The sequence below is a fragment of the Furipterus horrens genome, unplaced genomic scaffold, assembly GCF_987537825.1.
Source record: "Furipterus horrens unplaced genomic scaffold, mFurHor1.1.pri manual_scaffold_6, whole genome shotgun sequence".
Taxonomy (NCBI): domain Eukaryota; kingdom Metazoa; phylum Chordata; class Mammalia; order Chiroptera; family Furipteridae; genus Furipterus; species Furipterus horrens.
Window position 1 is genome coordinate 176,864,199 of NW_028327176.1, and position 20,527 is coordinate 176,884,725.

Consider the following 20,527-nt stretch of genomic DNA (forward strand, 5'->3'; position numbering starts at 1 on the left):
GAAACTAAAAAAAAATTATGGCATATTACAGTCAAGGACATTTTGTAAAAAAAAAAAATGTTTGGAGTGAAGCCAAGAGTTATGGTTAAGCAACACTGCTAGCACTAAAGCTGCAAAGGGGGGGAGGGTTGCTTTAGGGTGAAGAAGGCAATGGGCTGAAACAGAGAACAAAATGCACGTTGTGCGGGAAAAACAACCAAAATGCTGAATGTGACATTTAAGGCAGGAATTGCTATTTTGAAATAGGTGTTTCATACAAATCATAATCTCCAGATGTATGGAGAATGATAAGAGATAAAAACTGTGGATCCTGCCAACCAAGAGTTCCTTCAAATAAACACTGGATTTAGGGGCCCTTATTTCCTAACACGGATTTCACAACATTAGGAAATTTGGACAGAACATGCAAATTGACAATCACCTCATATTACGCTTTTAGGCACATGATTTAGAGACTCTGAATTGCAATATATGCAACATACTAAATGTGATTCTAGTAACACTCCTATTTTTTCCTCCTGGTATGTATTTGTTTGTTTTTGTAAGATAAAACAATGTTAAAACATCTTGTCAAAATGTAAGAGAGGGACATCACGTTTCTAGTAAGCAAGTCATGATAAATATAAACCAACTGTATAAAAAACTCCTTCTAGTGGGAAAGAGGCAGAAGGCTTTGGTGAGCACTCTAACTCAGAGCGAACGGGAACACTGAACGGGAACACAGACTCACCACTGACCACGGAGAGCCAAGGGGGCAGAAGTCAGACGGTCTAGCAGAGACATACGTACCTTTCTCAGTTTGAGGTACAGAGCAGTTTTAGATGTGACATGAAACAGAAGCCACATCAGACGTGAGAGCAATCCTAGAGGGGGGAAAAAATCAAAGGTTAAAAAAAAAAAGGGCACTGAAAAACACACTCTAGTACTGTGTAAGTAGATGTTTATATACGGAATCTGAGTGCAATGCCAGGACCAAAAATTTCTCTCCGTCAACACGCCATAGTGGCATATTCCAACATTCCAAAGGCACACCTTCAAGTTCTTTAAGGATTTTTAGTTTTCGAGAGGGAGTACAGTGATGTGGTCAAGAGAAGGGGCCATGGTGCCAGAATGCCTAGATTCCAATCCAGGTGCCACCCGGGGCCACTGAGCAACCTCATGCAATCTCTTGAGTCTCTCCCTGCCTCAGCTTCCTCACCTGTAAAGTGGAAACAATAATCTTACCTACAGCATGAGTGCCTTTGGGGGATTAAATGAGTTCATTTGAGTCAAGTGCGCAACAGCAAGTGGTAAGCAAGGAGCACTCACGTACAGCCAAGTGATAAACCCCAGTGCTCTGCTTCCTGCTTTCTCGTCCACAAGTTAACACTTATGGGGGCAAGAGCCTATCAATGACCAAGGCATTTCATGAGAAATCTAAAAATCTCCACGGAATCGCAGGCTGCTGTATCTACCACACGTGGAGGAGCAGCGCAATCGCCGCGCCTCTACAAGGGTGCTACCGCAACTCACAGATTTGTAAACCTGGGCTTTAAGTTTCATCCCTACCTTTCATCAGAACAGAAGATCAAGTAGATGTCTTTAAAAATAATCATGGTGGTAATATAAAACAAAAATAACACAGAGCGTAAACTGTTAGCACGTTCCCGTACTTGTGTGCTTATTTACCTGCTCCCCACCGACATTTTCTAAAATTTTCCATTTTAATTTTAAGATGTTATTTTTCCCAAAGAATGTTGACAGCTAGTTCCCACCTAAAGCCCTGGTTTAAAAAGAGATATGTTTTAACTTGAGAATAGCTCAGAAATTGGGCTTGTCCTGGGGTTCTGTGAAATCATATTCCGTAATCCTTGAGAATCAAAATTTCCTTTACACTTGTCACTGAGAGATGAAGGTGTCTGCGTCCTTTGATATGGAGCTCATAACATACAGTGGTAGTAAATCTGGCTAAATATATTGTCAAAGGATGTTTTATTTTGAATTATTTAACATTACATCATAGAATTAAATCATGTAAAATGGAAGCTTTGTCCATCTCAATCACTAAATCTGGTTATGTGAAAGTCTACAAAACTCTAAATCAAAAGCTTTTTCATCTTCTTACTGAAAATGTCTAAACAATGTCTTGAGGTTTATTTTTAGGGAAGAATGTTAGAGAAGAGACCTTCGCTTTGAAAAGGACAATTCCATGCACTTTTTGTGCCTCCTGCTCAGAAGGTGATGGACTGCCCAGCAAACTTGCCAAATTAAAAAAAAAAAAAAAAAAGGTTTAATAATCCTCCATAAAAGAAAGGTTTTAAAAGACTATAGCGCCAATCAGGTAACAATAGATCAATCAAGTTTTCTTAAAATGTAGTATTTGCAGTTGAAGCCTGGATAAGTAATTACATTCAGAGTAATGTACAGGGAGCTATCAATCCCCATTCATTCAGGAGGCATTCACCGAGCCAGGAGCTTTGCGAGGCCTGGAGATATAGAAATGAATACGACACAGCTGCTTTACTTCCAACTAAAAGAATACACCTAAACAAAGATCTACAGGGCAATGTGTTAAGTGCTATAATAGAGGTGTGCACAAAGGGCTGGAGGCCAAAGGAAGACGCCATAAATTCTCCCTGGGAAACCAAGCCAGCGAGCGAAGATGTAAAAGAAGGTATGCTGATGTTTCCTTGAGACAAACTCAAGGCTTTCCATGCTCTGTTCTCAAAAGTAAGGCACTAATTTTAGGATTGATGAACTGTTCCAAATGCAAGCGCTACCTTGGTCCATTAGCCAAAGTCATTTATGTTTGATACAGACTTTCGGTTAAAATGGCCCAAGAATAATAAGTTTTGAAAAATAAATGTATTATTGTAATAGTCCCACGCAATACATATAACCCACAACAGCACGAATAGCTAGCATTCGTGAGAGTTAGATATACAAAGTTCAAAGATCTTTTGAAACATAAACTAATAGAAGATACACTCTAGAGACTTAGTAGTATTATATTAATAATGCATATTTTAAATATCACTTTTTTTTTCTTCGGACAAAAATAAAATAATCTCCTGATTATATCATGGTTAATATTTGTCTTTCCCTACTTCTGTATTTAAAAAAAGAAAAAGGGTGTTGGATCAACTTCTACTTAACATCATTTATTATGCATACCATATTCCTACTTATAACACAGTTGTGACAGACCCTCCATTGTCCATTACACACTAGCCCCAAACTTGAGTAATTCTAATGTAAGCATGAGAAACCACCGTCTCCTTTGGGGTGAATTTCCAAATTCTTCTGTGTTAAATTGAGGTCTAATTTTCCTTGTGCCTGGTTTTCACAAGAAGGTCCATTCCACCCCATGTGCTCCTTTTCAGCTGTCAATAAACAGAGGCAGTGAATTCCCCCACGGCTTCACAAAGCTAGTTAGGCAAAGCCATTCATTCCTTCAGGAAAACAGGGCATTGATTTCAGCGAGTTCCCAGGGCGCAGCTGCAACAAAGAGATCAAAGGCCCACCTCTCTTTCCCTCCATTGCTTTCATTAGGCCAGGCCCAGACAAACAGCGACAGGTTTCCTTGAGACAAGGAGAAGGCCCAGAGACCACCTCATGGTTCAATTCAAATTCATCCGTTTCCTACATTCCAGTGACAGTCCAGAATGCTAACCATGACAAACCAGCACAATCGCCCGGCATAATATACTGCGCGCTAGTTCATCCAAGGTCAGAGGGAGAAAACAGGCACCGAGGGAAGTCCTCCGCTTCTAGGGCCTGCTGGGCCTCAATGGCCCCCTGACATTCCATAAATAAACTTCGCCTGCTCACTCTTCCTTTCTTCCTCCACCCAGCAATCCCACAAGCAATGGTCTCACTTAATCTGCAATTTCTTTCGTGTCAGCGTTCCCAAACTATGGGGACACTTCATTCTCAACCTAATAGCTCCACTGGTGACAGGAGCGTGGCTACAGGTGTAGCCCTTCCTACTGGCTGGTACCCGGTAAGCTATGGCAGACGAAGACTTTAGAGCTGGAATTCCTACGTCTTCCCCTGCGGCTGATCTCCAGCAAAGGCCACTGGACCTAAAAAAAGAGTCAGTTTGCGTCAATTCTGTTTGCAAAACAAAACCGTGAACAGCGACCAAACTGTTAGCTTTTTTATTTGAGCTGGGTGATCACCCAGACTGGTAATCCAAGCCCCTGAATGGCAGTCTGTGTGTGAATGAGCCGTGTGGGTGTTGGTGGGAGTGCGGAGGGACTTGGAGAGAACCTGGATTATCCTCATTGGTTACCTACACTGAACAGACATAATTAAGGCGTCTCCAACAACTCCTCTGAATTCTGTATCGATTCTTTGACACAACCTTCATGAAAACCAGTTACAAAATGTGTTCTTTTTATTGTGTCCCATACCATTTGTCACTAATCCTGAGTGAACATAGGAACAGATTAGTTACATTCTAAAATTCCTAACCTAAAAAAAAACCACACACACAATATTGGAATGAAAGGGATGGGGAACAGAACATAACCTTCCCGTGTGCCCATCTTTTGAGCTTCAGTACTGATCTAGGGGATCCAGTCACCAATTCTTCATTTGACTGCCGAGGACACCATTGTACAGGCTGCCGAACAGCCCTCCAGGAGGAGACTTTCACTGATCAAGTAAGGACAGAAATGAACTTAGAAAATACAGAATTCCCACTTGCACGGAAAATGTAGCTTCTCAGTAAGTGCAGTGGGACAGCTATGTTAGGAACCTTAAAGCTGACTCTGGCACTGGTTCACTGGGGGCCTCTCTGTCTTCCTCCTCTTCCAAAATGGAGGCAGAACGATCAAGAATTCCTTTACAAGGTGTTGTGAAATAACCATTCCTCCAAAACACTGCACTTCAATGAAGAAAGCAGGTCTCTTGAGTAGAAACTCCTCATATAATAAATCACTCTGTAATCTAAGAGAGCTGTTCTGGAAACTCACTAAGTTTCTAGAAATCAAATCATTTTTAAAAGCACTCAAAAATGTACTACTTAAAGAAAGTCTATGGCAAGTGATGAAATATACTCATCAATTCATTTATATACCTTTCAAAAGCATGTACAGAGCACTTAGAAACATCCATGTGATCTTCACCTCAAGCAGCTGAGATACATGGTTTTATTAATTTCTAGTTTTGAATGAGAAAAACAGACTTGAGAGGCAATAAATTGATTTACAGTCACAGAATTAGAACTTGAAGTATTCTGTTTCTAAATCTCATGCTGTTTCCATTGTATCTAGCTACCATGCATGCATATAATTATTCACTGAAGTTCTCTCACCATAGCTATATTAAATAAGTCCCCATCTCTATTTCTAAATCCAATTATGCATTGTACCACTCACTCTGGTGTTAGAGAGATCCATATTTAAATTTTAGTGTTGCCTTTTCATAGTTTCATAAATTAAGCAATTAACAGTATTTTCCTTAGTTTCCTCATTTGTAAAACAGGAATAATAATACTTTTCCTCATTGGGTTTATGAAGGATCAAATTAGATAACCTGTATAAAGCACCAGGAACAGTGCTGTCATATAATAAGTGCTCATTAAGGGTAGCTACAATCATTGATGTTGAAAATCAAACCAATGTAAAACTTGTTAAAATGGGAAAAATGCTTCCTTTTCAACAAAAAGACACAAAATTTAATTTTCAGCTGTGGATTACATGATTCCCTCTAGCACTAAATATTTAATACTCAAGCCTAGGACTTAATGGGGCCAACAATTAAAGCAGGCAAGACCAAACTGTCATACAAGGTATGCTACTCTACAAAACAAACACTAACTGAATTGTCTTTAAAAGAGCGAATTGAGGCAAACCCCCGGTTGCTATAAAGCAGCAAGCTGGTTCTTCTGTACAATCAGCTCTTACTTCTTGCCATTTAACTACTGCAAGTAGAAATGTATTGGCTCTAGGCAGAAGTTCACTGGCTGCTGCCACGTGAAGAGAAAAATACCTAATGGGTATACTTGTTGCATATAGTTAGTAGTTTAAAGTTTTCGTATCTTACTTAATTTGACCCCCACCCTACTACTGACTAGGAGAAAACAGGTTAACATTCTAGCACAAGAAAAGACCACCAGTGGCAAACACAAAACCTCGTTTTCCACTCCTTGCGTCATTCATAATGCCCCATCAATAGATGGGGACATGCAGATGCTATTGTTCAATGCACAAAAGGCCGTGGAAAGACAGAGGCCAGCATGTCTTGTTCATTATTGATTGCCTGCACTTGATGACAGTTTTTTATCTGAATTCTGACTGAATTCATTCAGTGATTTAATTCTTCTTCAATGCTTTTGTTGATTTTCCAACTTGGGAAATAAACCCCCCTTCAAAAAATTTTTTACACAAGGCTTTAATATTAAAAAGGTAAGGAGTTCATCCCAGGTTTGTTGGCCTGCACACCACTTAAGGGTGCTTCTAATTCTATAGTTTCGTAATTTTAAAAAATACTGCTCATTCTGCTATTGTATTACCCACTATTAATACATCATTTTAAATGTGTGTGTAAATCGATAGCCTCTTAACATTGCAAAATATATTTTCCTTTCACTGCCATTTATCTCAGAAGTTAACAGATGGAAAGAGATCAAAAGGTATCTGGGGGAACATGTCCTGCTAAAAAACAGCCTGTAGCTGGGGAAGTCTGATGGTTCTTTCTTTCCTGTTAAGAGCTAAGAGTTGCCCTCTGATAACCAACCCTAATTGTCTTCTCCAATAACATAAAACAAGCATATTTTTAAATAAAGGTCATGCTGATATTTGAGACAATTTTAACAATCCTTTATGTTGAGTCATTATTTTGTGACTGTTTTTCTTTCATAATATAGACCATAGAGCTATAAATTTTCCTCTAAGCACTGCTATAGTTGCATCCTAATAATCTGGTAATATGTTTTCATTTAATGCAGTTCAAAATACTTTCCAATTTCCCTTTTCATTTTTTTATTTTTTTTGTCCCAGGGTTATTTGGTAAAATTCACCAGTGCAACCATTTGGGCCTGGTGCTTTGTTTTCTGAGAGATTCTGTTGTTGTTTTGTTCTTTTACTATGTTAATTTGACTTTTTTAATAGATAGAGGACTGTTTAGGTGGTCTATTTTTCAAGTGAGTTCTGCTATTTTGAATATATCTTTCTAGGAATTGGTCCATCTTATCTAAGTAATCAAATTTGTGGGCACAGGTTTTGGTAGTCATCCCTTATGACCCCCTGTAATATCTGTGAGTTCAGCAGTTATGGCCCCTCTCTTACTCCTGATATGTTAATTTGTCTTTTCTTTTTCTTAGTTAACCTGGCTAGAGGTTTATTATTTTACGAATCTTTTCATATAACAGTTTTCTCATTTTGTTGATTTTTCTCTGTTTTCCTATATTCAATTTTGCTGACTTTTCAAAAGTCTTCTTAACTTTCTTCTGTTTGCTTTAGATTTACTCTGTTTATCTTTCCAGTTTCATAAGCTGGAAAGTTAGGTTATTGATTTTAGATTTTCTTTTCTAATATATTATTTTAATGCTATAAATTCCCCTCTATGTACTGTTTTAGCTACATACTACACATTTTCATAAATTTTATTTTCATTTTTTAAAAAATATTTTAAAATTTTCAATGAAACTTCTTTGACCCATAGGTTAACCTCCAAATAAATATTTGAGAATTGTTCAGCTATCTTTACTACTGATTTCCAGTTTAATTCTGCTGTAGTCTGAGAACGTATTTTGTATTCCTTTTATTCTCTTGAATTTAAGATGCTTTTATGGCCTAGAATATAACCCTGCGTTAGCTGGAAGTGTGATGTTCAGTGACAAGATATTCTTTCAGATATCTTTATGTTCTAATTTAATTACATTATGGTCACAGAACATTCTTTATATGATTTATATCATTTTAAATTAATTAACTTGTTTTCTTACTCAGAATATGGTCTATCTTGATTAATGTTCCGTGAATACTTGAAAAGAATGTACATTCTGCTGTTGTTGAGTGTTCTATAAACATCAACTAGGTCCAGTTGGTTGATAGTGGTATTTAAATCTTTTATGTACTTACTGATTTTCTATTGACTTGATCTATCATCGACTGAGAGAAAGGCATTGAAATCTGACTATAATTGTGAATTTGTGTACTTCTCCTTGTGTATACTGAAACTCCATCATTAGATGCATAAACATTTAAGATTATGTTCTCTTGATTAATTTACCATCTAATTTTTAAAATATTATATTTTATTATTTAATAATATTCTTTGCTCTAATTTCTACTTTTAACCTTGTGATATTAATATAGCTGCTTTTTAAGAATTAGTGCTAAAATATATCTTGTTTTCCATCCTTTAGTCTATAAGCTATTTGTGTCTTTATATATGTGAAGTGCATTTTTTGCAGGCAGTGTATAGTTAGTTCTTGTTTTTTAAAAAAATCTACTCTGACATTCTTTGTCCTTTAACTAGAGTATTTAGACCATTTATACTTAATGTGATTGATATTGTTAGGCTGAAATGTAGCATCTTGCTATTTGCTTTGTATTTGTCCCATCTGTTTTCTGTTCCCCTTTTCCTTTTTATCCTACCTCTTTTGGACTGATTTTTTTTTTTTTTAATTTAATTTAATCTCTAGGCTTAAAACTGTTTTTGATGTTGTAGTGGCCAATTTTGTGTTTATAAGCATATCCTTAACATATTACAATGTACCTTCAAGAAATATTATGCCTCTTCTCATATAGTATGAAAACTTTATAATTTTATATTTCGATTTTTCACCTCGTGACATTTGTGCAATTCTATCATACATTTCATGTTATTAACCCAACCCTATGGTTACTATTTTGTTTAATCAATTATCTTTTTAAAAAGATTAAAATTTGTTAAATCTTACATATTTACTCAGGTGGCTACCATTTCTGATGTTCTTTACTTCCAATTGATATTATTTCCCTTGTTCCTAGGGGCTTCCTTTAACATTTCCTATAGTGTGGGTCTAAGAGTAATCTATTCTTGCAGGTTCTGTATGTTTAAAGAAGTTTTTATTTCATTATCTTTTTTAAAGATATTTTTATTAGCTATATATTTCTAATTTGACAGTATTTTCTTTCATTACTTTAAAGATGTTGCTCCACTGTCTTTTGACTTGCATTGCTTTTGATGAAAAGTCTGATATCATTCTTTGTTCCTCTAAATTTATAGTGTCTGTTCTTTGCTATAAAATCTTTTATTACTGGTTTTAAATTATTTGATTATGGTATCCTTGGTCTAATTTTCTTTATATTTTTTCTTCTTGCTAGGTATTCACTGAGCTTTTGAGATATGTGAGGTTATTGCTTTCATAAGATTTAGCAAACATTCAGCCATTATTTGTTTTTTCATTTCCTTCCTTCCTTTGAAGAGACCAATTACACATATATTTGGCTGACTGAAGTTGTCCCATAGCTCACTGATGAACTGTTTTTTTTTTGTTAATTCAGTTCTTTGTGTGTTTTATTTTGTATAAGTTCTGTTGCCATATCTTCAAGTTTACAAAACCTTTCTTCCTGCAATATCTAGTCTACTGCTAATCCTATCCAGTGTATTTTTCATATTTATGTTGTCTCTAGAAGATCAATTTGGGTCTTATTATAGCTATCATGTCTCTCCTGAACAAACTTTATGCTCTCCTCTACTATCTTGAACATATGGAACATAGTTATAGTAACTGTTCTAATATATTTTTTTAGTAAATATCTTTTCTTATTTAATTAAAATCTGTTTATTACATGTGTTTATTAAACCTATGGCATTTCTGAGTCTATTTCTATCAACTGATTTTTCTCTTTACGATTGAATTTTCCAGTTTCTTTGTATATTTGGTAAATTTTGATTGAACGCTAGGCATTGCTTACTTTACCTTGTTAGATGCTGGATATTTGGTATTTCTTTAATCTTGAGCTTTGTTCTGGGGTGGATTCAAGCTACTCGAAACCATGTCATTCCTGAAACCAGGAGTCTGCAAACTATGGCCCACATGTCAAATCTGGCCCACACCCTATTTCTGTAAATATGGTTTTATTTGAATACAGCCATCCCCATTCATTTACATATTACTTATGGCTGTTTTAACATTAAAATGGCAGAGCTTAATAGTTGCAACAGAGATGATATAGCCTACAAAGCCTAAAATATTTTCCTTTTGGCCCTTTACAAAAAAATGGCTTACTTTTAAGATTTTTTAGGAAGAATCAGAGCAACCACTATCTGGGGCTACTTCTGCCTCACTATTGAGACAAAACCCTTCTGAGTACTCCATCTAATGCCACCTTTATTACAAACTTCTTCTGTTCTCAAAGGTGGGAACACAGCCTTCACAGTCATATGTGAGCTAGCTTTTCCTTTCCAGTGGTCCTTTTTTCAGCCTTGGATACTTCTTTTACATGCATGCCATGAACCAGCACTCAGCTGAAGATCTCCAAAGTGTTCTCTTTGTGCAACCCTCTCTTCTCTGGTACGCAGTCCTATGGACTCTAGCTTCCTCAGCATCCCTGAATCCCAATTCTATCACCTCAATTCAGGGTGACCACTGGGATCTGTTTCTACCCCTTCTTATGCTGCGGCCTTGTGCTCATCATTTGTTTCCCTTCTCTCAGGGTTAAGTTCTTATGGTGCTTGTTGTCCAATGTCTGAAAACTTTGGTGTCATATATTTTACGAGGTTCTTTATTCTTGGTTGCTCAGCAGGAGAATAAATACAATTCCTGCTACTACATCATGGATGGAAGTCATGGTGGAAGTCCCCTCATTATGAAGTTCCACTTTCCTACATTTGCATTAGTGCTTTATATTTATAAGTACTGACAAATCTACATCATCTCATTTCATCTTGTCCACTTTGCTAAGATGTAGAGATTACCTAAAAGCTCAACAAAATGCAAAAAGTGACTTGTTGGGTCCATTACAGATCAGCCCATGTCTCCTAGTTATTTTCTCTTCTATAAGAATATATAATTTTTCAAAATTTATTATATATAATGATATAAATAACTATAAAGCATATTGTAAAATTATTTATTACTAGTCTCTCAAGCTTATAGTACTGAGAAATATAGAATTAGTTAACAGATTAATAGTTACTGAATGTTGTTAATGGCCAGGTCTATCACCTGAATTAATTCTCATAAACTTCACGCTGTCATTATTTCAATTTTACAAATGACAAACTGTGGCCAAGAAAGGTTGATTAGCTTGTTCATAGTCATGTACTTACTGGCATCTCAGCCAGAATCGAAGCCAGGCCATGCTTGGTCTAAAACTTGTGTTCTCCACCATGCTATCTGCTCCCTAATTTATAGATCATAATAAGAGAGCTTCTGGAACTAAATATTGATAGAACATTCCAAGCTCTCTATAAAAAATGGTATTAGGAACCATTTACTAAGAGTACTGAGATCTATTCATTTTTCTTTTCTTTTTTTACCAAAGAACTTCTAATCAAACAACCAATGAACAAGAAAATGAAGTATATAGAAATATATAGGTGACTGAGATTTCAGTTGCTTTTTAATCATATGTAAACTAATTAGAGTTCTCAAATCAGGCGTTTTAACTTCCATATTGAGCTATCTTGGAAAGCCTACAATTGATAAAATTCAGATGAACTTGAGCTCCAACAGATTTTTCTTAAATCTAAGTATTGAAAACATATTTTGTTTCCTTCAGATCTTATTGTTTATTTTCTAGTAACAATGCTATATAACAATGTTATATATACTTACTGTAGAAAATTTTGAAGTATACATTTCTTCTTTGTACTGTTCTTAGTATGTTAGTTTCTTTTGAGCCATAAGAAATGAACCTATTATCTTAAGTTTCCAATTATTGGTAACATGATGAAAACAAAGCCATTTTCAGACAATAGTTCTAATAGAAGTCTTCTTTAGCATATTTCAATTCTTATCCATCAAAATTATGACATATAAATCAAAACTACTGACCGTATATTATGGTTCATAACCTTATTTTTTCATACTGGCACTGCAGTCTCTATTCTAAGAGACAGTCAAATAAAACCCATTTAATACCATAAATGTTTTCAGTGATACATGGAATAATTCATTTTCTTAAGTTAAAAATGTTTATTCAATCCTATTTCAAAAGTTTGGATTTCACTGAATTTAAAAAAAAATTATTAAAACAGTTCTACCTTTATCCCCGAACACAAAGAAAAAGTTATGGAACAGAAGTATAGCTACTCCAAATAATAAAATGGGAATAAAGCTAAATTCTCTGAATCTGGAATCCTCTCATTTCATCTAACGGCCATGTTTTCACAGGTAAATAAAAGAGGATTCGTTTTACCTTACTAGTCAAAATGCTCACACTAGTGGCTTTCTCCCAGAGTGTTGTGTACCTATCATCTGTCACAAAGATGCCTGAGTGAAGACTTCAATGTCCAACAGGATGGCTATATAGACACACTTTCAGCTCCACAGACAGCACTTTGCTTCTGCTAGTCATAGCCCTGAGAGGAAGTCACTCCAAAGAAGCAACTGGCCCCAGCCCAAGATGTGTAATTCAAACTTCCTCAAAATAACTATTTGTCACCTAATGGCATCATAAAAAGTAAAACAGACCTTAAAATATTACAAGAACCACACAATAAAAAAGTTTTGCGCCAATTTTTGCCCCAGGCTCTCTAGAAAAGTACTCTGGTGTAATTACTTTAGAAAGTGCAAATGTCAGGGCGAAGAATAAGAAATTAAAATATAAACTTACAAAAGCCAACGATGACTATGTTATCAGTCCGGCAGGAACAACCTAAAAAGAAAATACATTTGAAAATAAAATTTATTAGTTTTATATAATAGTTTCACACTCATTTTCAAGTTGAATTTCATTAAGATAATTGCAGATTCACATGGTGTTTTAAGAGAGATCTTGAGTACCGTTTACTCAGTTTCCCCCAATGGTAACATTTCACAAAACTGAAGTACAATGTCATAGTTAGTACATTTATATTAATGCTACCTGCTGGTCTCTTGAGATTACCTCAGTCTAACGACACTGGTTTGTGCGTGCGTATTCTATAGAATTTTATCACCTGTCGCTCACATAGCTACCACCACAGTCGAGATTTGAACAGAAAGGCGGCTCAGTGCGACAGGAGAGTGAGGCAGGGGATCTAAAAGTGCTCAGAGACAACAGACTAGAAAGGCTACTGCAGTAGAAATGGGGAGAGAGGCTTCAGCGGTGGGTTTCAGAGCCAAGGAGGCTGACTTCACCCTACCTCTGTCCATTCAGGCTCATTTGGGTTCTAGAACCTGCCTAAGAACTTCAGAACATTTCTCCACTCTTTCTATTTCCCAATTTCTCTTCTACCTGCCAACTGGCCTCCATACTCCCAATATTGGTACACAACTCGCTCAAATAACATCCTCATTCCATGCTTCTTTGAAAAAAAAAAAAAAGCTACTGGATATATCGAACAGAACATCTCATTTTTCCAATGCTAAACCAACTCCCCTTCCTAGAGGTCAACCCTACCTCTCCCAGTGTCCTCTACATTATCTTCCTTTCCCTTTCTACTAGAGCTACCTCTCCTCAATAGACAACCATGCGCTGGTGCTTCCCAGGCTTGAATTAAGAAAGCCTTCACTAACATCTCAGCGTCTCCCCCTGTATTCCCAGACTAACTTTCTCAGACAAACTTCTGAAAAGACTTGAAAACTGAGATAATCCCCGTTTCCTCACCTATTCACTATCCAACTCAGTTCCCTGGTTTTTATCTCTACCACTCTATCAAAGGAGCCTTATCAAGGTCCCCAAAGCAATTCTCATTAACCTCACTTAAAAAAGTAGGACAGTGAAGCTCAAGAGAGATGACCAGGTTGAGGTAGTTTACTGAGACATACTAGCCCAAGGCTGCTGGCCCATCATCATGGTTGGATCTCATAGCTTCTTAGTTGTTTCTGTTACATGGTAACATGGTAAGGGCATCATTCAGAGAGATGTGACATAGTCCCAATACCTCCATAAGGTCAGAAAACCTAGTGTTCAAACAAACTTGCTATAAGCAAACACATGAAAAACTGATTTATATATCATAACAGGACTTCATAATGAGAATTGTAATTGTCAAGACATGACACCCAGCTTTGGTGATCAGGACATTTTCCCTCCCTGGCTCTGTCTAGCATGCTAGATTAGTAAGCACAAGGTATGGTACAGATTTGTGCACTCACTCACATCCTAGTCCCATTTTGTATGCACACAGGCATTACACTTGCTCAGTAGTGCCATTAAACCTGTAGAAGGGGTCACAGCTAATCCTTCCTTCTAGAAGGAGAATTTTAAGCATTTAAGGGGACATAGCCATGCGGGCCCAGATGTCCCTTCTCGACTATGCTCCAGGTCCTAGGAACCATGGACTTCCTTGATCAAATAGCTTTGAGCCTGCTACCAGGACTGCACAGCCCTCCTTCCCAGTCCTGTGTTTTTTGAGGACAGGTCATGCCACTGTGTATGCAACCCAACCCTAGGCCCAAGAAGTGGCCAGGGTGTGGCTTTTTGCCGAGGTATAGATAGAGCTCAAATATGTGCCCTTCTTGGTGCAGAACTGGGCCTAGAACATAAAAAGAAGGGAAGACAGGCCAGCGCTCCCTATACTGCCATGTCCTAGAGGGATAGAATTCCACATTCAAACCTGACTTTCCGGGTCCTATGGAATAAACTTGTCAAGGAATGACAGAGTATATTATATTTTTAGTTAGTTCATTAGTTTAACTTGCAACTTTGAACTATGCATGGTAGAAGTCCTTCTGTTTATATTCCTGCTTGAACTTCTCTACCCCCTTATAGTTAGGCAGGGCCACGTAACTAGTTGCAGGCTGCTAATAAACAGTTGGCTGCCATTTAATACTCTCTTTCCCCACCATGGCAATCAAGGCCAAGTGTTCCCGAGAACATACAAGATGGTGGTGCAGTCGCAGGTTTGAGTCTGAGTGTGGAGCAGTCTCCCAGAAATCCATAACAGAGGTTCAGTGTGAGCAAAAAACTAAACTGTTCTTCAGTGAAGCCACTGAGGTTTGGGATGGCCTGTTAGCACAGCATAACTTTAGCCCATAATGACTACATAGAATTGGGACCAGAATTAGGATACGTGGTTTAGTGGTCAGGAAGTGGTGAGGAAATTGACCTTAAGCCCAGAAAGAACTTTTTTCAAAAAATTAAATTTTCTCAGGGCAAGAATATATAATGTATCCATTAAATTATTTTATTTGATAAAATGACTGAGAAAAGAAGATAAGAGTAAGTGTAAGCTTCCAAGAGAGGACAGGGAGTCTCAAAATAACATTAAGTCCAGAAAGCGTATCACTGTAGTAGACCTAAGAACCAGGTTTCAAAACAAAAGAAAAACTAGGGGTGTGTTTACTAGCACACAGAACTGAATGGAAACAGATAAGAAAACTAGATTTTGAACAGAATTGTGCCGTCCAAGAGAACCAACTTATCTACCGAAGTCTTCAAATGCCCCCTTGGCACCTCACTTTGTATAATGGAGGAAGTGGGCAGAAATACTTTCCCTGTTCCCAAGTAGAGCAAATTTTCTACTCTCCACTCCAATGTGGGTAAGGAAGGTAAAACACCCCCTTAAAAATGGGGAGCAGTAAGGGACAGTCCAGGAGGAACTATATGCTATACATTAGTCTGTGCTATAAATAGGGAGGTCAGATGCTGCCATCTTTGCTGCAATTAGCTCTACATTAGCTGTTCCTAAGCCCCCTGCAAAGATTTTTTTGTAGTCTTAGATCCTACTTGGCCAGCGAGGTTTGACATTTCCCATTTTTAAAACAACATATATAGGTAATTCTGGATAAAATAGCCCAGCAAGAGATGGAAAAGACTATACCACTACCATTAAAACAATGGCAGAAATAGGGATGCTAGCTTTTAAATAGCTAAAAGCTTCTAAGAGAAGATTCATGAAATAAACATGTTCTTAATATATATAATCTCTGATCAATCTAGCCTTCAAAATATCCCATCCTCATGAACCAACCAAGTCTCTTCCTTCTCTTTCTCCCTATTTTAATCCAAGCCAGCATAAGAGGGGACAGGGAAATTCAGTGACTTTGAGTTGTCGGCCTAATTAAAACAAAAATGTTCTTACTTGTTTTACACATACACACAGATACTAGCTACTCCAATTATTAAAGATCTAAGTAATATGTTTATGATTTAAAATTAGGATATTTTCCATCATCTATTTCTTCAACTTTGTGAGGAAAAACTAGAATTAACACAAACAGGTAAATCACACACACACACAACAAAAAATCCTAAACTCTAAAGTGTACTGGAAAAATTTGTAATTTACAATTTCCAAAGACTGTCTGGATCTGTATTATATTAATATCCCCAAAAAAGGTGTCACAGAAGTCAACAATTTTCCTATATAACACAGGTTCTAAAACCTCACAGTGAATGATTTTCTAAATCACGTCCTCTGAGAGTATATCTCTCCCCAACTGTTTAAAAGCAATTTTCAAGATTGCAGTTTTAAAGATCTCTTTGAATGCAACAAGGTTTTACTCTTAAAATGTATGACACTGACTTCATGCTTCACAGAAGTACAGACAGAATTAACATAATAGCTCTACTTCACACAAGCTCTCAAAATCTCCAGCGGGAGCTAAACTAAATGGGCTGCATTATAAATGCTAATGTTACTCTTTAAAAAATATGGCAAAGAATGAGAGTAGCATGAACACTAAGGCAGCTTATATTCGGTCCCAGTACTTTAATGCTGTATGCATTTCTACAAGACCCATTGTTATGAACTGAACTGGGCCTCTCCAAATTCATATGTTGAAACCTTAACCCCCAATGTGACTATTTGAAGATAGGTCCTTTAGGGAGGTAATTAAGGCTAAATGAGGTTAAGGGTGGAGCCTTAATTCAATAGGACTGGTATCCTTTTAAGAAGATAGGGATACCAAAGGCCAGTCTCTCTGGCATGCACAAAGGAAAGGCCACATGAAAACACAAGAAAACAGACATCTGCAAGCCAGGAAGAGAGGTCTCACCTGAAACTGAATGTGCTGGACCTCTGATCTTGGACTTCTAGCCTCCATATTGTGAGAAAATAAATTTCTGTTGTTTAAGCCACCCATTCTATGGTATTCTGTTAACGACAGCCTAAGCATACTAACTCAGATTTGGTACCATGACCTGGGGTGCTACTCTAACAAATACCTGCAAATGTGGAAGTGGGTTTGGTTCTGGGTAATTAATGGGTAGAGGCTGAAGGAGTTTTGTGGTGCTTGCTAGAAAATGTCTAGATTGCCTTGAACAGACTGTTGGTAGAAATACGAACGTTAAAGGTGATTCTGGCAAGAACTCAGGTGGAAATGAAGAACATCCTATTGGAAACTGGAGGAAAGGTGACCCTTGTTATAAACTGGCAAAGAATTTGGCTGAATTGTGTTCTGGTGGTTAGTGGAAGGAAGAACTTGAAAGTGATGAAATTAAATATTTAGTTGAAGAGATTTCTAATCGAAGTGTTGAAGGTATGGCCTGGCTTCTCCTAACAGTAAAACGTGAGAGGAGAGAGATAGATTGAAGAAATCCTTAAACAAAAAGGAATGAAATCTTGAAGAGTTGGAAAATTCTCAATCCACCCATAGTGCAAAAAAATGAGAAAGCACATCCAGGAGAGAACACAAGGGTGTGGCTGGATAATCACTCCACAATGAGATTAGCCTGGGATTAATCAGCCAAATCAGCAAAAGCCAGGAATAGAGTTGGGATTATACCAACAGAAACACTGCCAATTTGGACCAAAGGAAACCTAGATGGGATAAAATAAATGCTTTTGCATTTCTGAGATTGAATAGGACTAGGCTAGAAGATAAGCTATTTGGCTGCAAACATGTTTTATTCTTTAAGAAAAGGCCAACCCCCAAGGCAATTCAGAGATCAGAGGTATTCCACCCCTCCTATAAACCCAAGGGTTCAGGCTATTTCCCCCTTAGTTTCAGTGGGTGGGGCCCCCATGCTTGATTTCAGTGGGCCAAAAAAGATTATCCTTGACTCAAAGTCTAATGGAATTGCCTTGCTAGATTTGGGGCTAGTTTGAGACCCATCAATCCCTTTTTATTTTTTTCTGAACTCCTCCCTTTTGGAATGGAAATGTATAGCCTTTGTCTATTGTATTTTGAAACCACCTAACTTGCTTGGCTTCAGAGGTTCACCACTGGAGAGGAATTCTGCCTCAACAGAAATCACACTGCAGGTCTCATCCATACCTGAGTTAGATGATATTTAGTTGAGACTTTGGACTCGAGCCTTCAGAATCGGTGTGGAATGGGTTAAGACTCTTAGGTCTGTTGGGATGCAATGAATGTATTCTGCATACAAGAAAATCATTAAATTGGGGGAGGGGGTGGAGGCAGAAAGCTGAATGTTATAGGGAGTGTTTTTTCCCTCCAAAATTTGTATGTTGAAACCTTAACTTCTAATATAATTATATTTGGTGAAAGAGACTTTTAAAAAGTAACGAAGGTTAAATGAGATCATAAGGGCAGAGCTTGTGTCCTTTTAAGAAGAGGAAGAATCACCAGAGACCACTCTCTCCCCCCACACAGACATAGAGGCCATGTGATGACATAGCACAAAACAATAAACAGCCATCAACAAGCCAGAGAAGCCTCACCAGGAAGCAGAAGTGCTGGCCCTTTGATCTTGGACTTCTAGATTCCTAAACGGTGAGTAAATAAATATCTATTGTTTAAGCCTCCCAGTCTGTGGATTTTTTTAAATTTTTTTCTATGGCAGCACAAGTAGACTAATATATCTACCCTTCCTGGTTATTTCAGAGTATCTTTCCCAGGGATGAAAGGAAGGAAGGACACTTAACATCGGGTAGGCCTAAACCTTAACTATCAAGCAAAGTATTAGTTCTACTAATACTACATATTTCCTCTGGAAAATTTCTATAAATCAACAAGATGACAAACAACCCAATAAAAATGTGCAAAAAATTTAAACAAGTCACGAAAAAATCCAAATTATCTAAGTTAAGTATCAAAAGGTGCTCAACATTATCAGTAACAAAGAAAATGTAAATGAAAACCATGAGATATCACCACATCCACCAGAGGGCTTAAAATTAAAAAAAAAGAATAATATCAAGTGGTGGTGAAAATGTGGAACTGCAACTCTTACTCTCCCTGGTAATAGGAGTATATATTCTTTCACTGTGGGTAAACCTTTTGGCAGAATTTATTAAAACTAAACACCTAGCTATTCTATGACTTTAATAATTTTAGTCTGAAATACGTTCCCAAGCAAAATACTGCAAATGTCCACCAAAAGACCTGTGTAACACTACTTATAGCAGCTTTATTTGTAATAGCCAAAATTAGGACACAACCCACACATTAACAATTGATAAACAAAAATTGCGGTATATTGATACAGTGCAATCCTACTCAGAAAAAATATATATGAGAAACAATGAAGTATTTAAATGTGCATCGACATGGATGAATTTCAAAAGAGTATGCTGAATGAAAAAAGTCAGGCACAAAGGAATACATACTATTTGGTTACCCTTAAAGTTCACGAACAGACCAAACAAATCTACAGTGATGGAAATCAGAAAAGTATAATCTCTAGGGGAGGTACTGGCTGGGAGGTACATGAGAGAATTTTCTCTTTCTGGATGGATGTAATATTGTCTATTTTAATCTAGTGGTTACACAGGTCTACATATATATATATATATAAATTCATCAAGCTGTATATTTAGGATTGGCTCACTTTATATGCCTTTTCTCCCATGTACTCAATAGAAGGAAAAAGAAGTACTTCATAAAAGATAAACTTTTATCTTATCAGCTGTCTTAGTTAAACGTTATTAGGCAAATGCAAATTTTTCTACTTAGAAATAAAACAGAGACCAAACAAACTGTACCTAAGTTTCTAACCATTTCACTAACCCTAAAATAAGCTAATTGGTAAGGTTTCTATTCAAACCTTACCAATTGGTATCAATAAAAATTTAGAAGGAAAATCCAAAGATAGTAGGAGTACATCAGTTAGTCCACAGCAGTGGCTTGGTCACTGAAAGAAAGCCTCCGAGTAGCATATTGACCATGTAAGTAAAGAAATTTCAGTAGTGTATTTTACCATAAATATATCTATTAAATAATTGTACTTAACTATTTATTTTTAATACCAAGGTAGTACAGCACAGAAGAAATAGCAAGAGCTTTTGAATCAGACAAACCAGTTTTGCCACTTGTTGGGCAAGTTTCTTAATCTCTTTGATACTGAATTTCTTCACAAATTAAGAGACAATAATACTTACTCTGTAAAACTGTAGTACAATTATGGTAGGTACTTAAGAATGGCAGCTATTTAGCAATAGCTTTTTGTATGCAAAGTATCATGGTGGGTACTAGAACCGTATCTCTAAGAACCTGACCAACTAGAAATGACATTTAGATATAAAGATTGTTGATGAAAGGTAAGAATTTAAC

General features: G+C 36.9%; 1 protein-coding gene across 5 annotated transcripts in view; it reads right to left on the reverse strand.

The window, feature by feature from the left end:
- Nucleotides 1-20,527, reverse strand: part of PLAGL1 (PLAG1 like zinc finger 1) — a 54,766-nt gene that overhangs the window by 25,631 nt on the left and 8,608 nt on the right. For all 5 annotated transcript variants that reach the window (XM_090279937.1, XM_090279934.1, XM_090279936.1 and 2 more), the window contains 2 exons: nucleotides 12,759-12,800; nucleotides 790-863 (listed from right to left, as the gene is read on the reverse strand). The gene's annotated coding sequence lies outside the window, so the exon portion shown is untranslated. The remainder of the gene's footprint in view (nucleotides 1-789; nucleotides 864-12,758; nucleotides 12,801-20,527) is intronic.